Source organism: Chionomys nivalis, chromosome 3 (genome assembly GCF_950005125.1).
Source record: "Chionomys nivalis chromosome 3, mChiNiv1.1, whole genome shotgun sequence".
Classification (NCBI taxonomy): Eukaryota; Metazoa; Chordata; class Mammalia; order Rodentia; family Cricetidae; genus Chionomys; species Chionomys nivalis.
In genome coordinates, this window is record NC_080088.1 from 55,685,355 (window position 1) to 55,701,120 (window position 15,766).

The 15,766-nt window shown below is 36.5% G+C and overlaps 1 pseudogene; it reads left to right on the plus strand.

The window, feature by feature from the left end:
* The first annotated feature begins 382 nt into the window (after positions 1–382).
* On the plus strand, positions 383–1,682 carry LOC130871836 (alpha-enolase-like; annotated as a pseudogene).
* The last annotated feature ends 14,084 nt before the right edge of the window (positions 1,683–15,766 follow it).

Sequence of the window (15,766 nt, forward strand, 5' to 3'; positions counted from 1 at the left end):
GTTTTATGAATCCCTAAAGCATGGAAATGCAGGAAATGAGCAGTTTATTACCACCAATGTAATTTCAAAGGGATTAATTGCTGTGTTTATAAAAGGCTGCTTTAGAATATTAGTAAAGAAATACCGTTACATAGACATAATAAGAACCAAGAACAAAGCATCCATACACATGTATATTCACTCGAAATGAATGAATACAGCCTTATATTATTATTTCTTTAATTAGCAATAACAAAAAAGAATTCACTGGAAAATAATGCCATAAGAAAGTGTTTGATCAGCTCAGGAACAGGGTCGGGCGCTCGTTCCTCCACCTCTCCAGGGTGTGTGCACAATCCTCTGAGCTTTTCCTCTATGGCAAGCCAACTGCCAGAAACTCGCCATGTCTATTCTCAAGATCCATGTCCAAGTGATCTTTGACTCCCGTGGGAATCCCACTGTTGAGGTTAATCTCAACACCCCAAAAGGTCTCTTCTGAGCTGCCTTGCCCAGTGGTGCCTCCACTGGGATCTATGAGACGGTAGAACTCAGTGACAATGATAAGAGGCACTCCCTGGGGAAGGATGTCTCAAAGAATGTTGAACACATCAATAAAACTATCACACCTGCTCTGGTTAGCAAGAAACTGAATGTTGTGGAACAAGAGAAGATCGACAAACTGATGATTGAGATAGACGGCACTAAGAATAAATCCAAATTTGGTGCCTACGCCATCCTGGAAGTATTCCTGTCTGCAAAGTTGGTGCTGCAGAAAAGAGGGAACCCCTCTACCACCACATTTCTGATTTGACTGGCAACCCTGAAGTCTTCCTGCCGGTCCCAGCTTTCAATGTGATCAATGGCAGTTCGCACCCTGGGACCAAGCTGACCATGCAGTAAGTAGTTCGTGATCCTCCCTGTGGTGGTGTCCAGTTCCGGGAAGCCATGCACACTGGAGCAGAGGTTTATCACAACCTGAAAAATGTCATGAAGGGGAAATATGAGAAGGATGCCACCAATGTGGGTGATGAGAGCAAATTTGCGCCAAACATCCTGGAGAACAACGGAGCTCTGGAGCTGCCGAAGAAGAAAATATTGGGAAGGCTGGCTACTCTGACCAGGTTGTCATCTGCATGGGCATAGTTGCCTCTGAGTTCTTCCGGTCCAGCAAGTATGACCTGGACTTCAAGTCCCCTGATGACTCCAGCAGATCACACCCAACCAGCTGGCCAACCTACATGAGCCTGTCATCTGGGAATATCCAGTAGTGTCCATGGTTGTCCCCTTTGACCAGGAAGACTGGAAAGCCTGGCAGAAGTTCACAACTGGTGCAGGCATCCAGGTGGTTGGGGATGATCTCACAGTGACCAACCCTAAGAAAATTACCAAGGCTGTCAGTGAGAAGTCTTGTAACTGCCTCCTGCTCAAAGTGAACCAGATCTGCTCCGTGACCTAGTCTCTGCGTATGTGTAAGGAGGCCCAGTCCAATGGTTGCGGCGTCATGGGGTCCCATCGTTCTGGGTGAGCCTAAGGATACTTTCATCGCTGACCTGGTGGTGGGGCTCTGCACTGGACAAATCGTGACTGGTGCCCCTTGCTGATCCAAGAGCCTAACCAAGTACAACTGGATTCTTAGAATAGAGAAAGTGCTGGGCAGCCAGGCCAAGTTTGCTTGCAGGTCCTTCAGGAACCGCGTGGTCTAGTAAAGTGGGGTAAAGATCCCTGGAGGCACCAACTGCTTAGATCCCTGTCCCTGTTGTCAGCTAGGCGGCTCAAGGCCGGCCAAGTGCTTTCCTCTCCTGTACAACCTTTTATTAGACATCCTTGTGGCCTCACCTGACGCCTGAAGCCATTCTCAAACCCCAGCTTTGTAATCATGTGACTGATCTGAATCATTGTTTGTCACCTCACTTCTAAGCTAGTGTCTGGAACACAGTTTAATCTCTAGAGTGGTCACTGGCAAGACACCCGCCCCAGGGGTTCTACATGCAGAATAAAAGCCTCAGTGACACATTAAAAAAAGGAAAGTGTTTTATCAGTTGTAATGTAGATTGTATATCTAACTTGATAAAACAGAAAATTTAAAGTTCTGATAAGCCTATCCAAATGGCTCATTTAAGCGAATCACATTTTAAATCTCCCCTCTCCAAATATATAAATAGAACATTTGTTTTATGTAAAAATGTTTCTCATATTATTCACTCCATATCTACTACATTTCACTTTCCTATATACACATTTAATCTCTAAATCCATCCATCCATTAATACAGCATGTTTTGTAGCTTCTATTAGTAGTTTGGTACTAAGAAAGAAAAGACTTTACAATGACAGGAAATTTTTTATAAAGAACAATTCTGATAATATGCCAAATTATCACTCTATACAGCTGTATAAATTTAAAACAAAACAAGTATGAGTAGCAAGGGGTAAATGATTTCAATATAAAAGGCATACTAATTGGCTCAACACAAAGGCTAGGTTGAGAAAAAATAGTAGATTTTATGAGATGACACAATTATTACAAATTGCCAGTCAAAAGAATAGCGCTAGGCTCGTGTATGTACTGAAATTTTTGTACACACTGGGAACATTGGTGAGATTGAAAAATGCTGTGGATTTAAGAGATTTAGCACAAATGAAGGATATAAATTATGTAGCAATCAGTTAAACACAATCATCCCTGTGATACTGACAGTCATTTGCAACTAGGGGAACTGGTGAATTGCACAATAACTCACCCCTTAGACTACGATGGAACAGGAACCAATTGAAGATTATTATAGTAGCTAAAAGAGCAATGAACATGGTAGTAATAGAAGAGACACCTGAACATAGAAGTTGATTTTGAGAGCGATATGCTCATTGTTAGGGAGAACAATTTTGTGTGCAACCCCTGACATGCAAATGAGGGTAGTCCTGATTGCTTTCAGGGCTTTTAGCGAAAGCCACAATGCATTCAATTTATCTTTATGCAATATGTGCTATGCAAATAAAACAATGGGGGAATGGTTCTCTTTCTGGCTTGCAGTCATGACCTTCCCTCTATAAACATGACATGGCTCCTCACTGCAAAGGGGAAAAGCTAGTTTCCTAGGAAACTTGACTACACATTTTTGCTGATGTTTCAAAGAAGATAGAGGATCAAGAGCCATGAAGTCAGGAGTTACTTCGAATCTAGAGGGCCGTCTAATTTGTACTGATAAAAATTTAAACAATTTTGAAGTATTTAGAGCAGAATAAAATGTCAGGTAAATAGTTAATTGTTCTCCTGAAAACATACTCTAAGATTTCTACACCCTACTGCAGAGAGATTTGCATACTCATGTCTATTACTGTTCAATTCCAATAGCTAAGACATGGAATCATCTCAGATGTGGATTTTAGTCAGCCATAAATAAGTAAAATTATGAAATCAGTAAGAAAATATATAGAACTAGAGAATTACTAAGTGAGATGATTAGAGCTCAGAAAAAACAAAAATGGCAATGTCTTGCTCATACACAGATGCTAGCTTCCAAATTTTATATTCATGTATTTTGTGAATGTATAGATATGTATCTATGTTTTATTTGTACATACATATGCATATAAATACATATTTATGTTTTATAAATGTTCGAGTGTGGTAGAAGTCAGGAAACCAGAAAGGAGTCTTTGATACAAAATGAAGTTTTAAGCAAGGGAGGTTGCAAAGGCAATATAACACAGGTGATATGAAGGTAGACAGGGTATTGGAGGAGAAAGATTCAAGTACTGAGGAGATGGTATATAGAAAATAATGGGGAGGGAAATATTAATAAAAACCTAACTGTTCTACTTTCATCTCTGTGATAAAACATGCTGGTCAAAATAAATATAGAAAAGGAGAGGGTTTGCATCTGCTAAGAAGTTATAATCCATAATTGAGGGGTTCTAGGATAAGAATATAAAAAAGAACTTAAAGCAAAAACTGCAGAAGAATGTTGCTTGCTGTCTCAGTCATATTTATCTGTGTTTATCTAGTTTTCTTACCTAGTCTAGAATCAGCTTCACATGGAATGCTACTATCCAGAATGGGCTGGACCCACTACCAATAGTTAAAAATTTCAGTCCACCAAAGATATCCACAGGCCAATCTGATCTCAATAATTCCTAAATTGACATTCTAATTAAGGCAATAAGTGAGTATGAAAATATAAGGAGCCGGGCGGTGGTGGCGCACGCCTTTAATCCCAGTACTCGGGAGGCAGAGGCAGGCGGATCTCTGGGAGTTCAAGGCCAGCCTGGTCTACAAGAGCTAGTTCCAGGACAAGAACCAAAAAGCTACAGAGAAACCCTGTTTCGAAAATCAAAAAAAAAGATATATATATATGTATATATATATATACATATATATATATCATAAGGAAACCTCTTTACTAGTTAAAAGTAAAATACATGTTAAAAAACATTGATTGAATATATCATTATTTTTACCAATTTATAATCTTAAAGCAGATAAGATTTAAAACAAGTTTTATCATTAAGACAAAAACAATCACACACACACACATATATATATATATATGTGTGTAAACTATAAGAATATAATTATGGATATTTACAAAACAATAACTAAAAATAAAGCTAAAAGGCTTTAGAAGATGAGTCTTCTTATTTTTTAAAAGTAAAATGGAACTATCAGACTACCAGTGGCTTAATGTTCCAAAACTGCATCCAAATAATCCTATGCCTTTAAAACATGAATTGTTGTCTACTCCTAAAATTTATACTGTAGAAGAGATGTGTTTAAATTTAGGTTACCTCTATTGAGACATTCAATTAAGCATATCACTAGGTCCAGGTAAATGAAGAATAGCATATAAAATTAAACAATGCTTTGATTGCATCCTCCAAACCGTACTTTCTTGCCTTTGACATGCTTTAGATTTAGCCCCGTGAGCATCTTGAACACAGGTATAATGGATTATTTTGAGTTTCATATAATGTGCTAGCACCTTCTCTGTGAAATCCTGTATACAGAGCTCGTCACAGGGAGCCCATCTTTGTATTCCACATTAGAATTTTCTGCAAGTGCCTTTGATTGCAATATTCTTACTATATTCCACAATTGTTATTTAATCATTAATTCAATACTATAACAAACACTTCCTCAAACCTCACAGGTCTTTTTTTACATAATTCGTACCTAGAAGGATTAATTTCCCCACTATTAACATTCAGGATTGCTTGTGAAAACCATCACAAATACTTCAACAACATTATATAATAGTTAAGGAAATTAGAGTAGTGTAACACCTGAAGAAAATAAAATTTCTGAGTAAGATTAAGTCTATAATATTATGAAGTAGTTATTTTTGGAGAAAACAGGTCAGAAAGCTTTTGCATGTTATTGGTTGGTTTCCAAATTTCAGTGCTTCAACCTCATTTTTTTTAATAGATTAGTAATGAATTCAAATAGGTTCAAAGATTTGCACATCAAATGAGCCACATTTCAGGGTATCACCCCATTACTAAGCGCAAATTGGCCTCATTCTAAGCATGAGATTGGCTTCCTTTACATATGGGCACATTACATTGTTTTATCCCATTGAAACTATTAGTTCAATAAAAGAGCTTTTGAGGTAGAACATTCTCTTTCCTGTTAATTAGAAAATACTAACCCATGGCACACATGAGAAGGACTGAGGAGTCACACTTTCTTCTTCAGAGACAGAAGATGATACTGACAAGACAGCCTTGGAGGCAAGGCGTCTACACTCCCCCAAATAGCCTAAACCCTCCCAGTGGCTGCTCTGTCCATCTAGAGGCTAATTAGAAAGTGCAAGGACTTCCTCACACAAGTCTTCAAATGCCTCTTCCCATCAATAGAGTGCTCAGAAACCTGCCAGTCTGCAAGCTGACTCATGCTTAGTGGAGAAAACAAGCTACAGAGCTACATAAAAATTTTAACTTTTTTCTTAAAGCATTCAAAACTACTGCGTTTATGTATTAGATTTCTGTCACGGAATGACTCTAGCCGCACTTCTTCTACTATTAAGAAGGCATGCACTTTCCAGTTTCCCCAGTCCGCCACATTCCTCCCTGTCCTGACATGGAGGTCCACTAGGAAGTCCCTTTTTGCTGGCACAGCGCATAAATAACTTTTGATTGTTTCATTGCTATGTATCTCTTAATCAAGATTCTGTTAATGCTTTGTTTGAAACTTATTTCATAATTTGAAGAAAAAGTATCACCTTATACAGGTTAAAAGTGGCATATTTATTAATGGTGTAAATACTGTTTAGAGAATTCAGTTGTAACTATAGACATTGGCATCATTGTTAAACTAAATGCAGACTAGCTCTAAAAAACAGTCAGTTACTCAATTCATCCTTTTTTATTTCTTAAGAGTATAGTATAATTACATCATTTCTCCCTTTTCTTCACCTGAACCACACACATATACCCCTCTATGGTCCTTTCAAATTAGTGTATTCTTTTTACATTAAATGTTGTTATGTATGTATATACTTATATTCTTATATACATATAGATCCTTAAGCTACCAAGATTGAAAACTATTATAATTAGTACAATATGAATAAATAAATAATGCCATTAAATAAATATCTGCAACATAATCAGTATGCTTATATTTTCTATGAATGGTTACGTATTGATTATACGTGCTATAACATAACTAGAAAAGAATAGTTTTGTCATTTGTCCATGTTGTCAATCAAAGCAGAAATAATGAATGTTTTAGTGATTCTTTTGTATGGTTTGCTAGATGCAAATTTTGCAAAAAAAGAAAAAGAAAAAAGAGTTTCAGTCTTTTTCTAGCTGTGTTGTAAACTAGTTTCTTTTAGCAGTGCCTTTCCACTGTTCTTACTGCATAAGTGTTGTCTCACTGAAAACAGATGAAATAAAAGGACATTAATGCAGAATTTATCTTGATTTGATTTGTAATTTCATCTTTTTGAAATTACTGGAAAAAACTAAACACAAATCTTAGCTTTGAAAAGGCATTGACAACTCTCAACTTGGCAGAATTCCAGATATTTAGTGTAAAATCATAAACAGCAAACTGAATAAAGAGTAGACATGGTCCCAAGTGTACAAATAGCCCAAAATGTCATGCCAGTTCATCAGGAATATTTCCACTAAAGGATTGTCAGCAGTGATAGCCCTGTGTGCAAGATAATTATATGAAATGCCAGAAGACCAAGCCAATAGGATAAATGATATTTAATGAAATTAGAAGAATAAGCTTCCAACATTTTGAAATACACCGATGAGTTGAAAAGCAAACTAAACACACACATGACTAGTGCATTTGAGGTTTTCAAGACAGGAGAACCTTGGTAAACAATTCTCTGTGAACCTCCAGCCTTCCTGCAATACTATACACAACTGTGCTTTGTTTTAGATTTTCTTTACAAGATTTTTTATGCTACAAATAGTGTGGAAAAGGAATAGAGTGCTTACATGAAGGAAGCAAAATCCATGCTCACTTGCAGCCCTGTAAAATGATTGATGCTAACAAAACTCGGGGCTGCTCAGATATGATATGAATTGACTCTGTGAACAGCATCTACCTGGAACAGCTTGCATTCCTGCTGCAGATTCTGAAGAACAAGGAAAACTGATGAAAGTCTGAAGCTCACGCTGTTTGCTGTTCCATGACAATAAAGTCCCTTTCTCTGAACCATGTGTCACATGTCTCCAGTTATCATCAACACAATGGTGACATACAAAATTGATAGTGTTCGATAGAGTAAAATTGCAGATCCTTCTTCAACTCCACTGCTCCAGCCCTGAAATTTCCATTTTAGTCAAAAATAGACTGAAATTTCCAGTCTTTGCAACTTCTAGATTTTGAATAGACCTTGATTATAACAGTCACCAGAATATAGCTATAGTATTATTATTCAATTATTTGATCTTTGTTTTTTATTAATAAATTTGTGTTGTGATCAAGGGTCCTACTTTCTGATAAAACCCTTTAAATAAAAATTAAAAATATTAACCTTGTAGCAACCCACTCATTAGGCCTTTCTGAATTGTTTTCCTTCTGGGCCCTTCATATACTGTAAAATTGTTTACTTTAGTGAATAGGTTTAACAAAAATAAAAACATCAGTATAAGCTAAGGTATTTTGGACATAATTAATATATTGAATCACTGACATGAAAATATCTTTTTGAAACTATATATTCTGTATAATTTTTAAGTTTCAAAGTATATGAACATGTGCATGTAAAGAAGCCATGTAGTCTGTGCTTGTGAAAAACTTTCATTTGGGTATATTTTTATAAAAAGCAATCTTTTCTCATTTTGTATACCTATCCTAGTTCCCAATCCCTCCCCTCCTCCCAATCCTATACATGCCACAGGCCTCAGAGGGAAGGCTTCTCATGGGGAGTCAACAAAGTCTAGTACATCACTTTGAGGCAAGACCAAAGTCCCCTTCACTGTATCTACGCTGTGCAAGGTATCCCTCCAAAGAAAATGGGCTCCAAAAGACCAGTTCAAACAATGGCACTACCAACTGTCCCTGTAATACAACTGTCACCCATATTCAGGAGGCCTAGTTTGATCCTATCTGCCTCCCCGCCCCTTCTCCCACCCCCTGCTGTCAGTCCAGAGTCAGTGAGTTCCCATTTTTCAGATAAACTGTTTCAGTGAGTATCCCCATCATGGCCTTGACCCATTTGCTCATATTATACTCCACCCTCTTTTCGACTAGAGTTTGGTCCAGTCTATTTGGTGCTCTGTAAGCTTCTTTTGTCTTCATAAGCTTTCCTTCTTTAGGTTGGGAAAGTTTTCTTCTATGATTTACCAGTTGGATATCTTATAACACCTCTGTAATTTTGATATCATTACTGTTAATATATCTGAAATGACAACTAACCTTATAGTTTTCAGGTATACATGGTTGGTGTGGGAGAATTGTCTGTATTCTGTCAATCATGTTATAAATAAACGCTGATTGGCCAGGCAGGAAGTATAGGCAGGAAAACCAGACAGGAAGTAGAAATGATGTAATGAGAACAGGAGAATTCTGGGAAGGAAGAAGTTGATTCCTCGCACTCCTGTCCAGACCACCAAAGCAGCAGGATGTGATCTGCCCCACTGAAAAAAGGTACTGAGCCACATGGCTAACATAGATCAGAAAAATGGGTTAATCAAGATGCGAGAGTTAGCCAGTGAGAGGCTAGAGCTAATGGGCCAATCAGCTTATAATTTATGGAGATCTATGTGTGATTTTTCTTTGGGGCTAAACAGCTGGGGGGTACTGGGAGGGACAAAAAACACAAACAAGCCAGCCCCTCGTGTTACACATGGTTTTATTTTTATTCTGGTTTTTCAATTGATAACAACCCAAGTTTTATAATTCTATGATTCACACTTTTTATAATGCTGTCAGTGTAACATTAGGAGACAATATCATGTAATAAAGTCTTTTGTTACCTTCCCCCACACCCCCAACACTTAAGATAGGTATAAAAGCAGTGGAAAAATAAATGCAGGTGAATTTCAGAATTTCAATCACTGGAATACCCTCCTGATATTATTCTATGTTTACTGTCTTATTATTTTTATATGTCTTCATGTTCGTTATTTATGTTTCTAAAATTTCCATGCTCCTACCCTGGTAAATGGTATTTTTGTCAAGACCGGTCCTTGACATACGTGGTCCAAAGGACATTAAATGCAGTTACAAGTACCACAACCTCATTTATTCTCAGAATCTTTTAAGAAACTGGACAGATTAGACAATATCCTGCATCTCAAAGAAGCCTTCTTGGCCATACTCAGGGATAGCCTCAGAGAGAATAAAACATTGGCTTGTGTCTCATGTTAGTCTTGATTTACTGTTTACCCAACCAGGATTTTCTCAGCCGCCTACGTGGTCTCTCCCAGCTTTAAAGCATTTCTGGAACTTATCCCTTTGCCACAGTGAATGTGGTTATTATAAAGAGTCTCCTTTAAGAATAATGCTCGTGACAAAGCTAAGCATACTTATATGTCTTAGTCCATGGGTACAGCAACTATCACCATTCATTTAAAGGTTTATGCCTTCTGTACTAATTTTCAATAAAAGCCTTTATATCATGTTCTCACCTGTGGAAAAAAATCCCATTTGCTTATATGATGAAGTGATAACAGGCAAGGACTTCTGCTCCACTCGTTGAATCTAATGCTTGATAGCAAGTGCTTCTATCTTGAGAATCAACTCTGTACCCTGGAGAGGAGTTGAGGACAGTTAGAAACCCCCCAAAACAGAAGTAAAGTAGGCATCCTGCAGCAAAAGCATTATCTAGAAGGCAGCAAACATCTGAGTGATATCATTGCATTCGAAGTTCAGGTAAGAATTGTACTACATCTGAATCTGACTTTTTTATTATTTTATTTTTAGTCATAATTTAGTTTGTGCATTTTTCTCCTTATATTCTCTCTTTCAAAATTCTATATACTCTTATTAATATCTTTAGAATTCAAGGTCTTTTTCTTAAATTTTATGTACATGATTTCAGGGCTGACAACTTTATACTGGATAGTCAATTAAGGTGCTCATTTCTGGGAGGACCATTTTTCCTGCTTTTGGCATTCTTTGTTAGTCTGTAGTTCTTCATCTATGGATTTAACCTGAGACTCCTCACTTCCATGTTAGCATATCTGCTGGTGATGTACTTGTTTAGGTCTTGTTTAGTCATCTTTAATTATTCTGAAAGATGGAACAATGGTTAGGAGTACATGAATGTTGGTCACATTGGAAAACTGGGGGAATCCCCTGAGTCATTGGAAAACTACAGCAACCACTTAAACATCGCTCTCTTGCCTTGGTGTATAGCTATAGGAGAAGGGCCCATTTAGCATCAGAGCATAATTTGCCAGCAACCCATTACTGAGTCACTGTGAGTCCAAATGAATCTCTTGTGGTTAGCCATCTCAAATGCTGTCTACCCTTTTATATATTTAGCTAACACCATAGATCCTGAGAGATGGTTCAGGCATACTCTGAACTTCAGCACAATGAAAGGAAGAATGAAGAGAAAGACAGAGGAGAGAAGGACTCCCAGTTAAGAGAATGCCACAGAAGAGCTTCCAATTGCAAATGAAAATGATTGGAACAAGAGATCGACATTGGTCAAGTGAGGCAGAGACATCTATGAGAACTGAGAATGAGAATGTATTCATTAGAGGCCATAATTGGCAGAAGAAATCTGGTTCTGGTTTCCTGGTTCAACCAGTAGCGTTGCCAGGAGACTACACTTGACCACGTGACCAAAAGTGGAGCCCCTACCCCTTAAGCTTGGGCAACTAGACTGACAAGCTCATGCTCCAACCCATACCTTGAAAACGGTGATAAAACAAAACCAATAACAAAAAAAATTAATATCTTTATAGTGCCTGTTTCTGGGACCCTCCTGTTCTACCCACTGTGATCTCAAATATCAACCTATAAATATAAAAAGAATCTTTAATACTCCTCAATATTTTCATTTCTTCTTCATATTTTTAAGTCTAATCCCCAGGAATCTTATTGGCTTGATGGGGCTTTGGTGGCCATAATAGAAATATAAGAAAATAGATATATCATCTATTGAGACAGGGAAAGTAGTCTTAATAATGGGTTTGGATTAGTAAGCAGGATTATAAAGAACATCTACTTCAAAAAGGTCAGACCCAGAGGACAGTCACTCTTTGTGGGTCATTTACACTGTCCAGTGTTTTCCCACTGTTGTGGGATATTCTCAGTCAATCTCTGGTTATGGTATGTAGTCCATGTGAGGAAGGATTTCCTGTCTTTCTCTGGCAACTGACTTCTGTAACATACTTTCTGGTCATATACACATTTGAGTCAGGAAAATTAACTTTTCTTTTAATTTTGCTGTCTTCCTTTTTGTCTTACATATATATTCACTACAATAAAATTATAAGACACTATTATAATATTACTTAATATTGTTCATAGCATTATAACTCAAATGATTAGCCTATTATTTTAATAATGGAAGAGGAGATGATTGTGTACAAACATTGAAGCATTCTGAATCTTCCTACTCAAGACTAACTTGAAGAATAGATAAAGGGCATGACATAATATGGCATGAGTTTAGCACGAAGAAAAACCAACTATATTAAATTCACACAGGAGTCTGGTGGATAAATATTATCTGTTTTCTGTATTTTAAATGGCAAAGAGTTCTGATTAAATTGTATCATCAAAACAGAAAGTCCCTGAGAAGATTTGAATAAAAATAAACTTAACAAAACCCATAGTTTCAAATATGTGTGTAGTAGAACATTTTTTCAGAAAGTTATTTTATAAAGCCAATCATTGAAAACTCTAACAAAATTCTTTTTTATTGTATTTTCCTCTGCAGCCTACATGACACCACTTTCTTATATTCTAGAAATAGGCAAAGTTCTTCCAGCCTTATTCTATATTTTAAGACAGAATTTATCTTTTGACATAAATGAATTTGAAAATTATCAGAGTAAGTCTCGGACACTCAAATGATCACACTTATTATAGACTGAATTTGGACATGATGTTTTAGCTCTAATGTCTAAATTTCTTCCTTATTCCTCAAAGTCAAGCTGTCCCTAATTTCTTTGTTCCTTCAGTATTTAAAGGATTTATCTGAGGTCATCCTAAATGCCATTAGGTATATAACCCTTTTATACAGGAGCTTGTAATCATTATAGCATGAAATGCCAATTGAAGTAATTAATTTTCAATCTGTCTGTGTTGGAGGAATGGATGTCCTCCATAAGTTTCTGGCACTTGAATACTTGGTCCACACTTGGTAGGTCTTTGGTCAGGAATAGGCTTACCAGGGGAGGTAAATAAAACAGAGTGGGATTGGAGAGAGATTTGAGGTTTCAAAAAATTTATTCAATTTCAATTGTTTGTTCTGTGCTTCCTATTTGTGATTCTAGAGATAAGCTCTCAGCTGCTGCCCCAGCCTCTTGCTGTCTGCTACCCCTGTTCTACCATCATTAACTATGCTCTTGAATCGCAGACTATTATCCTCACTCCACCAACATGGGCTATTATTCCAAAGTAATCTCTGTTCTATAAGCTGCATTTATCATGGTGTTTTATCACAGCAATAGAAAAATAATCAAGTATTATATATGCTTTCTATTTTATTTTTGTTTATTTATTCATTTTTATTAAATATATTGGTTATCATATAACTTCACACATGTGCACAATATATACTAAGGACTTTCATTGCCACCTTCTCTCATCCCCCACTATTAGTGCTTACCTACTTCAAAAATCTGTCAGGTTTATGTCTACTCATTTTGTTTCCTACTCACTTAATATAAACAGGCCAATCTGTGTAATCAGGGTTTCAGAGGTTTCCATTTAAGTCTAGCAGGCTTAGCTGTAAGGATACAATTAATAACAGATTCTTACTCCCAAGAAATTATCCAAAGCTAATAGTTTAGCTGTAAAGATAGGGCTTTGTAAACTCCTCCCCGTCTGTCCTTTAGTCATATGTTGGTAGGGCTGGTCATACGTGAGCTCAGTGCAGATTGCTTTAGCCCGGTGAAACACACCTTAAAAGTCTACACATAGAGAACAGCCAAAGAAAATTAAAAATCTTGAGTTGGTGGCTAAATAATAAATAGGCAGTGCTCTGTTAAGCCTAAAACACAGATGACCACATGTCTCCTGAGCTAATTATTGGAAATGTTGCATCAAATCCATAGGATAGCATGTTTCAGTACTTTCTGTCATCTGGTTCTTTCATATTTCTGACCTTCTAAAAATTATCAAAGAGGGAAAAGTTAAATGACTTATTTGAGGTCCACTGTTTGCCACATGGCAAAGTTGGGATTAAAACCCCAGTCACGCAAATTTTTACCCATCTTCACAATTTCACGGAGATATAGGAGATAAAAATATTAGTGGTTTGTGTCAATGGAAATTGATACTGGTTGTAGGTCTCATTAATAGTATGCATCTATTACAAGAGGAACATTTTTGAAGATGGATGAGAGTCATGCTTTTCTGTGAGTTTAAAGGTAAGTATTTAGTTTTAAAATATAGTGATTTAGGAATATGACAGTAGAACATTATCTTCTCAGGTCTATGGCCTTTTCGATAATCTGTAGCTAGCTAGGTTTACAATATCAGAAACTCATTCCCTCCTGTGAATGGGCTTTAACTCCAATAAAACAGTTGTGGTTTCCCATCAGATAAAGCATGTTGCTCCACTGTGGATCTCTTGACAGTCAGTCACTGTTAGGCTACATAAGCTTTACAGCTGGATTCACTCTTCTCTAGCAGTTTACATAGCAACTCCTTGCAACACCAGACCTAGTCAATTAGAGAGCACCTCTCCAAATATAGAGCCAGTCACTTACATAGCACCTACACATACAGGAGTCAGTTACTTACCTCCTCACAGTACAAGAAACAGTTCTCAGGGAGGCCCAACACCCCTGCTCTTAGAAACTATTTCCTAGACATGACAAAGGAAAGGGCACATATGAACTCTCAACAGTATGGATATCTGAACAGGGTAAATATAATAACAACATTAGTAGATATGCCATTCAGAATGGAAGAAATGCCACCCAGTCCCACTCTTAGACAAAGACCAAATTCTGTCAAAGGCTTCTGAAAATAATAGGAGAGTCAGTTCCCTCCACATAATTTTCCCTGAACCAAGTAATCAGTGTTAACACATGTTCATGCAAGTTAAGTTAAATGGACTCAGTAGGCTATATGTCTATGTATGTATATACACATATATACTTATGTATATACACATATATACTTATGTATATACACATATATACTTATGTGTATGTATATACACATATATACTTATGTATGTCTATGTATGTATATACACATATATACTTATGAATATACATGTAACAATCAGCTGTGGGGGATGGACACAGGGGAGGAATTGGGAGTAGCAGAAAAGGTAGAAGTAGTGTAGAAGGAGTGCTTCTGAGTAAGTTTTCAAAAAAACAATTATATAAGAGAACCAGGTCATTTAGTTAAAGAATTCATATTCTTGTTCACTATAACGTATTAGTTTCCTAAATTCATACTAAAAATAGGTATGACCTAAGCTTTTATGTAAATCAGTGTATAATTCTGTATACCATTTTCAATTTTAAAAACAATTAGTTTACATTAAAAATATTAAAATCCAAAGAAAAGCAACTCACTGATAATCACACAATACTATAAAAACAGTTGTTACTGCTTGCCACAATATACTCCTGCTTCATTTTAATGTAAATAACTGAAAACAATATCTAAAATAGATTTTATCTTAATAAAAGACCCCATCATACCTACCTCCATGTCAATTTAAGAAGTATTAGAATGTAATTATCAAATAGACATGGGAGCATGATTGAGTTTAAGTCTCTGCTCAGAAATGTAGATAACTGAAGAGACTTGCAAAACCTATTTGCATTTCCTAGTCCTTCTTTAATGTTATTTGTTGCATGTTCCTTGAAATAAATTTTTTCCCATTATTCTATAAATAAAAATGCTTTGAAGAAAACATTTCTGGAAACCATGCTATTTATTTCCTCTTTGGTGTTCTTCTTTGTAGGTATCCAACAATACATGATCAATCCAAATACCTATCAAAACTTAAAAAGATGTTGCTACATTTTGATAGAATCTCCCTCTCTCAGAAAAAGAGACGATAGAGTTGAAAAGTCACAAAGTTTATAAAAAATAATGTGCCTTCATGAATAATAGAAATGTATTTTATTGAATCACAATTTCTCTTACCTATAAAGTGAATATTATGTGGCTATAA